The 12708-nt window shown below is 41.5% G+C and overlaps 1 long non-coding RNA gene across 1 annotated transcript; it reads right to left on the bottom strand.

Annotated features, from left to right (window-relative positions):
* Positions 1-5979: 5979 nt before the first annotated feature.
* LOC148028864 (uncharacterized) lies at positions 5980-6841 on the bottom strand. Its single transcript, XR_015692463.1, has 2 exons — positions 6510-6841; positions 5980-6319 (listed from the first exon to the last, which is right to left on the bottom strand). It is a non-coding gene; the product is annotated as an uncharacterized LOC148028864 (long non-coding RNA).
* Positions 6842-12708: the final 5867 nt, after the last annotated feature.

The raw sequence follows: 12708 nt of genomic DNA, 5'->3' as shown, positions 1-12708 counted from the left end.
CTACCCCTAAGGAGAGACCACCTATGAGAAATTTTCAATTGCAGGCATTGAAGACTTCAACGAAGGTGTTGTTTTCTCTTCATCGACACTCAACTCTGAATTCCTATCCTCTATCATCCTGCAAGCCCACCAAGAATCGTCATGTGCAAAACCCCTAAGAAACCGCCACTTGTACTCCATCAGTGCAATCCCCATAAAGAATAGCCCTACCACCAGCCACCTAAACCACCCACATGCCCCCATATAAAGTGAGAAATCTGCCTTGAAATTTTGAAAACCAATAGTGACAAGATACTGTCCTATCTTGTCAGACCATGCTCTAGGTGCTTGCTTCAAGCCATACAATGCTTTCTTCAACCTCCAAACAAACTCAGGATGAACAACATGCACATAACCTGGTGGCTGCTCCATATATACCTCTTCTTGCAAATCACCATGCAAGAAGGTATTCTTTACATGCAGCCATAGCAATGACTACTCTTACGGTTGCCATCCTTGCAACCGGACTGAATGTTTCTTCATAATCAATGCCATATGTTTGTGCATACCCCTTGACTACTAATCTTGCCTTGTATCTGTTCACAGAACCATCTGCATTGTGCTTCACCTTATAAACCCACTTACAGCCAATTACCGACCTTCCTCCCCACCACTACCAATACTCCTCCATGGCAAACACAAACGTCCTTGCCATCCACGTCTTCGGTGCATGCCAAAGCCTGCTACCTACGACGATGAGTGCCATGGGACTGGCACTCGTCTAGGAGGAGGTAATGTTAACCCTCAAACGAACATTGGTGGAAAATCCGGAAAAGTTAAAGCAGAAGACAAAGGCCAAGGCAAAGTGAAACGGAAGACAAAGACGCACAAGGAGAAAAGTCCTAAATAAGGGAGAAAGGCGCGCAAGGAAAAGCGCAAGTTAATCCTTTCGCCGGGCTCTCACCTGTGCAATTTATAAATGTAGACGGGCGGTGGAAAGGAAGCTAGGAAGATAGAAGGACAATGGGAAAAATGGCCTAGGCCACGGCCGGCCATGTAAAAAAGGGGATAAGGGGATGACCGCCCAAAAGGGATTTAGGGTTTTGTATATAAAGTTGAAAAGTGAATGAGAAGCTCATTCTTGTGTGTGGCCAAAAGTGGCTCTCCTCTTCTTCTTCTTCTTCTTCTTCTTGCTTGCTTGAGCTTGTGCTTGAGAGAGGGAGTGTGAGAGTGTGAGGGAGTGAGTGTGTGAGGGTGAGGGACTGGGGAGGAGAAGCTCTCCATCTTCTCCTCTCTTCTTCTCTTCTCTTCTCTTGCTCGCAGAAATGGAGCTTTGAGCATGGAGCTTGAGGATGGAGCTTGCTTGAAGCTTGCACTTGGATCGCGGAGCTACCGGAGTGCGCGGGAGAGGAGGTAACTCAATCGGCATGGAGGTAAGCTCACTACACCCGTAGATATGGATGGCGCGTCGGCTATGTGAGAGGTAGCCATTAGTGCTCGACTTGAAACTCTTGAACAATAAGTGGTTCGTGGGTCTTGGCGGTTGAGCGAAAGCTCCCACAAGGGTAAACAAATAATAGAAAATACAAGAAAGACATTGATGTAGGTTACAGAGGATACCATCGTTCGGGATGCAAAGAAAGACGACCTAAATAGATTAAGTAAGTTAATGATGTGAATCTTTGATCTTGGCATATTCTATGTGATATACAAGTTATTTAAAGCCGAAGGGGATGTCTTGCATGTATTTGTGCCTTATTGGTCGACTATCTAGTGGATGTTTGACCTAGGAGGGTGATATGGCTGTTGGAAACTGCAGTGGATAGACACAGCTAAACTGAAGATGTGTAAAAATGTTTTAATTAGGAGAATATTAATAGTGACCGATGCATCAAAAATGGGCTTTGATACCTTGGGAAGGGTCCTACAAAGGTTGGTTGATACCCATGTTTGTATACAGGAGATACAAAGTCAGGAAGGTCAATATCTGGCTGAGACAACATGTTACAATGAACAGTTGCAGGTTGCACAGAAAATTTTAGGGGCTAAAGACTTCAGAATTTGATCCCGGTGTCTTCATGTACGTCACAAGCGGGACCACATTTTCTCCTTTTAAAGCTTAGTGATCTGAGTTATGGTTCAAAATATATGAGTAGTTTTCTGCAGGGTGGTCCTATAGGATAGTTTTCTAGATAAGATAAGACTACATCTGATGGATGTAAATTATTGCATGTGACACATGCTTTGACAAAGATGTTTGAGACTGACATGATGGTGCATACGAAAGAGGATCAAAATATGCGAGAGAAGAGATGGATCAAAATATGCGAGGCCAAGCCCTCAGACATGGATTTAGCTTTGTGTAGATATGAGCCATGTCCCGCCTCTTTGTTAGTAGCCTAGCATACAACACTAATGAGGAGTCCCTCTACAAGGCCTTCCAAGCACACAGCGAGATTATTGATTGCCATGTCATCATGGACTGCGAGACAAACAGGTCAAAGGGCTCATGCTTTATCACCTTCCTTGAGGAGGCTCAAGCAGATGTCGCACAGTAGAAAATGAATAATCGGTCCTTGGATGGGCAGATGATTAGGGTGGACCACATGATGCCTTGTCTGTGCCACTGCCTCCCCCTCCCTCGTTTCTTGACTTGTTCCCCCAGTATCAAACTTGTTGCAGGAACCATCAAAGGATTGGGGCTCCATCCCATCTTCAATTGCTTTGATTCCTCAGAATGCAAGCATGGCATATGCTTCTCCCACACCAAGGAGCTGTTCTAGCAAGGGTTTCTAGAAGATCCCCCGGACAAAATAGCTTTTGGCCAAAAAACAAGGCCACATCGAGTGTTTTTTTAAAATCCCCCACGCCCTTCTAAAATATTGTTCAAAAGCACCAAATTCATCGCCTCTTTCAACCCAGAAAATAACTAAGACCAATAGCATGCTCCTCCTCTTCTCGCCTTCGTTGCAACACCAGATCTGTTGCCTCTTTCAGCCCAACTAACCAACAGCCTACTCCTCCTCTTCTTGTCTTCACTTCAACACTGTGAGTGCTCTCCCGCCATCTTTTCCCTTGCAGCTTGCAACTCCTACTGTGGCCCTTCAAATAGCAAATTCTGCTTTCACTTTCTCCCTCCACTTCAATAATGATGGAGGGGAGGTTAGCATGGTTGGCAATAAGGTATTCATAGCAAAATGGTAGTCCTACTTGAGCAGCTTATCTTACTGCTGCTTTATTAAGCTTCAAGATAGCTCTAAAGTTTTTAACTCTCCAACAAGCATGAGGTTGAGGAAGAGAAACTCTGCCACAACCAACTCTACAATCAGATCCGGAATATGCAGTGCCTTGAGGCTGCTATCTTTCACAGTTCTGTTGACATTCAGCCTGAATGGACTATGTTAGATTAGATACCTTTTACTACATTCACCAAGCTTAGCTTCAATGTTGGAGAGCCAAAGTACCTTCTCATGTATAGTGACCTTGAATATTATGATAAGACTTATGACCATGTGACTCCAAAGAGTGAGCAACATTTGGGGCAATTCAAGAATAGGAACTTCTTCAAGGTTACAACTACTGATGATCGAGTTATCAGAAGGCTTGTTAGCAATGACAAGCTACTATCTTGCCACGGACTCAATTTTGTCCACCTTAATGTGTGCTTCGAGATCTGTGTATTCCTAGGACATTGCTATGCATAGGGTGGGGGAAAAATTTTTCTTTGACAATTTCTAGAAATCAAACAGGAGTACATTGATCTTTTTTTTGTTGTTGGTAGTCTTTAGATACCAAGAAGAGAGAAATAGTGTTCAAATCCAAATCAACACAAAGGAACTTGCAAATCTGATGCTTCAAGTGATGACTTAGCCTAACCCAGTGCCCATTCTGGGACTTCCATGAGAAAGCAACCATAAGGAAGAAAATTTTGTAAGTCTGTTGAATCCTGAATAGATTATTGAAGGCCTTCAAAGTAACTATGCTGAGACGGATGTTGCAATCGGCATTTGTTTCTGATGTTGCAAGCTATGGCTAAAGCTACTCAGGAAGACCAAATGAAGCCAATAGAGAAATGACAAGTATCTGATACCTATGGTACCAGCAGCACATTACATGTGTGGTGGAGTTCAAACTGGTCTTCAAGATGAAACTTCAATTGCTGGTTTGTTTGTAGCTGGTGAAGTTGTATAGCTCAAAAAAATTGCTCCAAGTTAAGCCTAGAATGTGAATAAGTCTAAAATGTTAGTGAGTGGGCTGATCTCATCTCCTTCTATTGATGCTACTCCTAAACCTATAAGGCCAACTATACAAATCCTTTTCTTCAATCAAGCTCCTTAAATGTAGCATGTAACATGAACATTAACTTGCAGCAAGCTCACTATCATCATCCACAACACCTATTAGTTTTTAGGATATGTACTATATGCTGCTTGAGCATGAGGCTTCTTTGTGTTTAGAAGGGATCTCAATGTGGTGGCAATTAGAAAGTCTTTTAGCTTCAAAGAGGGGTGACAAGCATAAGAAGAAAGCCAATGTTATCATTGTGACAAGAAGGGGCATTTCCAAAAAAATTGCAAGGACCTAGCAACATTGCAAAAGGCAAAGGAGAAGAGGAAGGGTAGGGACTCTACCAAAGAGAATTGTTCTCTTAAGATTCTGATTCCCACTCAAATCCCCCACGGTAAAGGCCAAGACTACAACCAGCTCCTCTTTTGTGGTGAAGATGAAGGCATTCCAACCTACTCTTTTGCCTTCTAGCCCTAATGGTGATGGCATCCCTTGCAACTATCCAACGCCAGAGGAAGTGTAAGAGGGTGATGGTGATGGTAGTCGGGCATCCTACCTTCATTGATATGCTAGTGAAGTGAACCCAAGTGCATTTTCCCACGTGCATTTTTTAAGTTTGGCAAGCAAGTTGATATATTGAAAGTATACAGATTGCATTCTAAAGAGCCTCAAAACCTAACATTGTTGTGTGGGTCTAGTAGAAGAGACATTCTGCCCAATGGACACATCACAAACTTGCATTGTTACACAACACTAATGGATCTTCTCCATCATACATCCGTTTGACTAGTAGCTTCACTATCCACACGCCACAACTTCGGCTATCAAAATACCAAAGGTGACTGAATGACTCTCTCAAGTAGATGAGATGTTTGAAGACCTCTCTAATATTGCAACTCATGCGGGGTCCTTTTTCTTGGTGTCAAACATCTCACCTTTGTGGGTGACAATGGCAATGCTCTAAGTGATGATGGCAATTCTTCTTAGAGCATTAATCCTCTCTGTGTCGCCCTTTTTGCAAAAAACAGTTACAAGTTAACTTTGGCAATCACCACAGCACCATTGGATGGCTATTGATGACAAGCTTTCTACTCAAGAACCATAGACTCTAACATCTCTCATTCCAAACTATTATGCAAGTACGAGATGATGAGCAAATTTTAATAAAGATATATCATATTGGAAAAGAAACATGGTTTGAACAAGATGGCTATCATATCCTCTAATCCAATCTCCTTTCCACAAGGAACGATCTAACTACTAAGTTGGTCCATCCATATTGATGTAATCATTCGAGGTCAAGGAATAAAAAAGAATGTGTGGATCCTATGGGCTAGCAACTCATGTTAAACTATTATGTGCCCAAGTGATGTTGCTAAACATAAACAAGCACAGCATCAGTAACTTAATAGGAGCCAGGTCGAGAAACTCTCACAGAGCATCTCACAACACTACTCTCCACGGACGATGATTAAAAGAACATGTGACAAGATTTTAAAGGCCTCTCAGTACATGTCCCTTGAGAAACTCTCGCAGAGCATCTCACAACACTACTCTCCACACATGATGATTAAAGAACAGGTGACAGAATTTGAAAGGCCTCTCGTTACCTTTCTCGAGATCCACACATGATGATTAAAGAACAGGTGACAGAATTTGAAAGGCCTCTCGTTACCTTTCTCGAGATCCACCCTTACAAGACAATTCCCTGAACATATTAACAACATTAGAAGTAAATCTTTTACATACCTGCCCTTGGGTGACCCTAAAATACCCTGGGGACTTTGTGATAAGTATGCAAACACATGAGCCTGCTAAATTAGGATCCTCATCCAATCCTCAGCTGTACTATTTTGAAAAAATATTAGACCGTATAGCTTTGGCTTAGGAACACCTTGGTAATCTGAAAGCAGGAGATTACCATATTTACACCCTCGCTACCATGGTGCTACTTGGCAAACTTCTCTGGCTCCACTTTCTGTTTCATCTTAACCACCCCAAAGTACTTGCATCCCCCTCCCTCTATTCTGTGCACTGCACAATCCCTAAGAGCCTGCACTTGCCAAGATCACAAAATCAACACTCCAGGAATAACATAAGCGCTACAAATTATTGTTTCACCAGAGTAAGAACCATGAAACAGGTCAATTCAACTTGTGATGATCCCATGAACACTTTAGACCTCTAATAAACCATGAATAGGATATGCTCAAGACATCCAAATGCAGCAAACCGGAGCATACATCATCACTTCTGACTTCCTCTTTTGATTTTGGTACTGCGAATCATCATAATTTGCTGGACGTGTACTCTCCCTTTTATAACCACTTGCTGCTCTGATATCCTTAAGAATGCCATTGTCTACGCAAGTATCTTCATCCCGGTAGCTTGAAGGCCATCCTTTGACGCGAGCCATGGCTGATATGCTCCAATGGGACTGTCAAGAAGTAATCATGATTCATGATGCAGAAAGAGAAAGAACCATCGGTCGTCATAGTGATGCTAGGATGTCCATATCCCTCCCTTATCAGTATCGTGTGATCAGTTTTTACATGCTCGTCCAGCTCGGCTGCGATTCTCCAAATTCCTTCTCTCTGATCAGATTCCGCTCATGCGAAGCTATTATGAAAATGTATGCCCAGAGAACACACGTGGAAAGAAAGACAGAGACTGAGAAGGAAGGGCGCGGGGGGATCGTCTTTTCCACCAAGACGCTCATGTCGCCACAGTGGACTTGCATGAAAATGCTTTTTTGAAACAGTTATTATTGCTCCTCCCAAGTGGGTTTCCATTGGGAGCTGAGTAGGATCATATCTATGTCAGTCAATTCAAGACCCATCATTGCAAATAATTTGTCAAAGGTGCCAAACATGGAATTCACCACTAGAAAAAGCACTTCTAGATAAGTTTTCAGCTAAATCAAATGGCATTGACATGGTTTTTTCAGTGTAGCTAGTGTAGAGGGTTGATATTCACACATTCAATATGGGGGGACTTGGTACAATTTAGGAATAATATTATCCTATGGAGGTAAGTTAGTGATAGAAGAGCTTGTGCCAATAATAGTTGTTGCTAGTTTAGAGGATTGAGATGTTGAGATGCCTAGGGAAGGGTGGAGATGACGTGATAAGTAGACTAGAAGATATGGGTGAACCCTTTTTCTAAGTATAGGTGCTACATGAAGGCACATAGTGTAGGCAACTAGTTTGGTTGGTCCATGTTATGTTGTTGGAGCCGTTGCTATAGTTGGTGTGAGGGTGTGATGATGCATGCAGCCGTGGACAAATTTGGAAATGAGAGTTTGAGATGGTCTTCATAATACCATTGTGCTTCTAGAAGGGCCTTTGGAACATGTTGAGTTGTTATGCATGCATTACTATAGGGTTGGCATCATCATAAACAAGTGTGTTTTTGTTTTCGTTTCCTAGCATACGATGTGTAGAGGTGTGCGAGAAAGTTTTTGGATTTCCACTTCCACTATGTGGTGGAGCTGACATGTGACTTCTTGTGGGCTTGATTGTTCAAGAGCTGGGTTAAGAGCATCATGGTTTTAGATGGTTAGTTGGACTATAATGTAGGGGTGATCTGAGTAGGCTTAGATTGTGCCTCTTTGGAACTAAAGATTGTAATTACTCATGTATCTAGTAACTATAGATGAATGTGATTATCAACATAGTTAACATTGCAATAAGTTAAAAGCTTGAGCATTTGTCCCAAAATAATCTTAGTGCCATTCTCCTCGGATTTTGAAAGGACGTAGAAAAGGAGTGGGAGATTCTTAGTCTCAATGATGACTATTAATTTACAACCACCTAACAAGCAGTAATGCCATTCATGGTTGCAACTGCAACTAGCCTAGGTTTTTTCAATACTAGTAAGGAAGTGTGCTATAATCCAACCCCTCATCAATGATTTCATCAACCATGACTACTATAAGGCATATGCAATAGTAAGTTGCCAGAATAAGAGACTCGTCTTCCATTTCTAAGCTGCTAATGGTAACAACTCAAACATTTATAACTAGAGTTGATGGATTTGGTCGAGAGTATAATGTAAGATTGTGTTGTTGTTATTGCTCAATATCTTCATAAAAGGTTTATTCTATATTCAGCAAAGGACTATCATCATTGACCATGGACGGTTCACGTGAAGGAGGTCCAAGTGGATAGTATTTATTTATTCTATTGCCATTAAAATGGCCAATGTGGACCATCCATCTAGGATTTCTAACTCAACATTCCCTACCTTGCTAATTACAAATATGTGGAAAGGTTCGAGGCCTCAAAGTTTCAACTCCAACCCAAAATGAGCGGAACTTCTCTCAGTCCATGAAGTTGGACTAAAAATGGAGAGACTGGCATTTGCTTGGGCAACTTCATTGCCACGTAGCCAAAAAGTGGTAGTACAAGCTTGTGTGTCAGAATCGAGGAGCAAGAGAGAGGAAGAGACCTTGTTTCCCACAGGTGCTGCATAAGATTAGATTTATTGCATTGGGTTTATTTCCAACACCCTTGCCTTGAGCCAATACTCTTGTTACCTTGGGGTAGTTCCCACTTAAATCTTGATTGCTTCTAGTAACCCAAGTCACATGCCTCTATCTTACACAATTTTTTAGGGACTTAGACCCTAATCTTGAATATAGTTGCCTTACTTTAGTGTTGTTATACCTCAATAATAATCAAGAACCATACATAGTGACTAACCCAGGATACAAAATGACTAACCCAGGATACATAGTGACTGACCAAGCATTTTTTAACACAATCTTGCCCTCCAACATCCGTAGTCTAACAATCTCATTATGAGTTTTTTAACCCTTGTCAACTACTCCTATGGAAGCACATGCTTTCAAGGCATAGCTAATCGTGACAATGGCCTCTTCACCATGCCCATGGTCAACATATCCACCCATGAATGCCTTCCACGAGAATGCATTTGCAACTGACAGCTTATCAAATACTTTTTCTTCTTCTGCAAGAGGGTTGCATCTGCCATACATACCAACCATCTCACTGCTCATAGATAGCTCCTTGTCAAACCCACTCTAAAAAACTTCACCATGCACACATCATCCTTTATCTAGGCACGTGAAACGCCACAAGACTTCAAGCAAAGGACAAAAGTTGCATCATCCACAAACACATCTTGCTCTTGCATCTCCTCAAAACATTTTAAAGCCTTATCATCCTCATGTTTATCACAATATGCCTTAATTAGATTAGTAGTCCGTGATACAACATCTCCGGTGGTCAGCATGTTGTTGAAAACACGTGACCTTTTGCAATGCAACCATACCTCCCATACATGTCTAGCAACACATTTCCTATTGTAGGATCATTTCCTAAGCTTGAGTTCTTGATCTCAGTATGTATTTCCTAGCCTACTCTCTTAATGCCCCCAAGGTCCCACAAGCTTTCAAATACATGACAAATGTAATAGCATCTGCAAGTATGCTTTGCAAGTACATCATTTTGTAACATCTCAATGCTTCTTTACAAGACCCATGTTCTACATACCCAACCAGCATGGCATTCTATGTGACCACATTTGGAACTGGTAAATTGTCAAATACCAACTGTGCTTCTGCAAGGGAGTAGCATTTGTAGTACATGTCCACAAATTTACTGGCCACATACAAATCCCCTTCCAAGCCCCTCAAAATAATATTCTCATAGTTAGAAGCCTTTGAAGGATTAAACAGTGATGGCATATAGCATGGGTGTGCTACAGTTGTCATTATAATCAAAATGATAGAAACATGCTAGCCAATTTTCAGAGTGAGTTGCTATTTATACTACAATAGAAAAGCTTATCAATGAAGGCATGTAGTCCAAGTTTGTTGAAATCTTACCTTTCTTGGTATAATCAGTGACGTTGTTCAATGCTAGATGTGGGGGCACAATGTTCAATGCAAGATGTGGGGGCACGTTGGGTGGTTGGGGCATGCTAGAGGTTGACGAGATAGGTCATTCACATAGGCTTTATCCTAAAGAACTGGCTGAGGAAGACCACACACAGGACTACACATAGTAGGGAGGGGAGTAGAAAATGACCTGAAGATGACATATTGGAAGGCCTTAAGAAAATGACATGGTGAATACCGAGTCAGTGTGAAGACCACCATTGTAGCACATCAAAAGTAACGCATGACTAGGCGGGAGACAGAGAGAGAGATTGGTTTTGAGAAAAGGGGGGGAAGACTTTGCGAAAAAAGAAAAAAAATGAAGAAGAGAGGGGTGTGTGTGTGTTTGTATATGAGAGAGAGAGAGAGAGAGAGAGAGAGAGAGAGAGAGAGAGATTTTAATTCGTGTTTTTTAATTTTGAGAGAGGGAGTGTATGGGTTGATTATCATATAGAGAGAGGGGGTATTTGTTATGAATCATAATGAAGCAAGATGATATTATGGCACCCATGTAGTGTGTTGTGGATAAATACACGCATGGGTCCCCTTATGCATGCCGGTCGTTGTTGGTTACAGGCCCATGTTGGCTTTGAGATGGAAAAAGGTAATGCCGCATCTTATCAAAGCATTTTACAGCTTCATCATCGTGACCATTTTGCACATTTCCTGCAATCAGTGCAGTCCAAGAGAATCCATCATGAACAACATGTTTGTCAAGCACTTGCTATGCTTTTTCAAGAGCACCACATTTAGCATACATAGTTATTAAAGTGCTTGCAACATAGGGGCTTCTTTCAAGTAACCCTCATTTGCAAATGTCCTCATGTACCCTTGTGCCCTTGAATAGATCATTTTGCTTTGCACAATCCTTCATCAGTCGCACAACATGAGTAGTCTCCTTTGGAAAGACAACTTCTTCTGCTCTTGAGGCTCCCATTCACTCAATTTAAGTGTGGACATTGATTCAACTTTTTTGACCTCTTCAAAAACCTAGGTTGGATTGTACACCGGCAATCCAACCACAAGGCATCTACTGTTGCTTTGTGTTTGAAAACTAGAGACCTTGCACTGATCGGTGGTTAAAGTGGGGCGAAAGAAAAAGTCATGTCTCTATGAGAGCTCACAAGATTTCATGTTTTGCAAATGTGGAATACATCATGACTCATAATCAAATATATTGGGGCAAACTAACCTTGATGTTGTGATTGTCCCACCATTGTGAGAGGGATCTTTGAACTCGATGTTGTCAGCTTTGGGATGGTGTTGTTGGAGCTTATCATTGGGTAGTGGCTGATCGATGAATCTTTGTTAAGATTCTTCCAAAGATTGGAGAAGTGTAGAGGAGCACCTAATTTTCATGTTGCGCACTATCTTGGTTTTTCATGCTCAATAGCCTTAGGGCAACCATCGCAACTTGCAAGAATGGGTAGCTCACATCTCCACCTTTGTCGAGATTTAAAATTTTCCTCACACATACACACACACAAACACACACACGTGTGTGTGTGTGTGTGTGTGTGTGTGTGTGTGTGTGTGTGTGTGTGTGTGTGTGTGTGTGTGTGTGTGTGTGTGTGTGTGTGTGTGTGTGTGTGTGTGTGTGTGTGTGTGTGTGTGTGTGTGTGTGTGTGTGTGTGTGTGTGTGTGTGTGTGTGTGTGTGTGCACGTGCTCGTGTGCGCACGCGTACACACACACGCGCATGCAGGCAAGTTCAATATACACACTTTCTTAGATCTATCTTTCTCTTTCTCTAACTTCCCTTGCATTTCCTACACTACCTGCACATTAATTTAGAAAATGAGTGTTTATATTCGTTGATTCCTAGACTTATCTCTCATATCTATCTATCTATCTCCCCTTGCATTTCTCGCTTTTGAGCACTAATTTAGACAAAGTGTGTTTATGTTTGTTGACTCATAGACCTAGACACATGTGAGTGTGTAAACCTGCACAACAACATTTAGAGAGAGACCTTCATCTCAGATGTGTCCAAAGCATCTTAAAGCTTTATCATGATGTCCATGTCCAGATATTGAGTAGTTAGGACAATCCAAGAGACTACATGTGGTGCTATAAGCTTTTTTTGAACACTTATTGCACTTTTATAAGCGTAGCACACTTAGCATGCATGCTCTCTAATGCAATGCCTAGCACAAAATCACCATTTTTCTATTAGGCCCAACCTATGAACCTTAGCTTGTATCACACTTATCTCATATCCACATCAAACCTTATCAACTCACACTTAGATAAAAGTACGGTGGCAACACTACATGGGAATATTCATTGTCTCAAGATAAATGCATCAAAAATTGTGCTGGCATAATCTAGAAATAGCAATCTAGCTCATAAAATGCTTACTTTGTCTCTTGTGAAGCTTTGAACTCACCCATATTCTCTTGCCTATCATCGTTTCCATTTGTATAGTCAAAATCTACATAAACATTCTCTTGCCTATCATCATTTCCATTTGTATAATCAAAATCTATATAAACATTACTCTTTGGAAAATAAGGTGCAATGTTGCTTTGAAGTAACTACA

The sequence above is a fragment of the Lygodium microphyllum genome, chromosome 11, assembly GCF_053477565.2.
Source record: "Lygodium microphyllum isolate KBCC chromosome 11, Lygodium_microphyllum_v1.1.10, whole genome shotgun sequence".
NCBI classification, from domain to species: domain Eukaryota; kingdom Viridiplantae; phylum Streptophyta; class Polypodiopsida; order Schizaeales; family Lygodiaceae; genus Lygodium; species Lygodium microphyllum.
The sequence above is the reverse complement of the archived record's forward strand: the minus strand, read 5'-3'. Positions and strand labels throughout refer to the sequence as shown.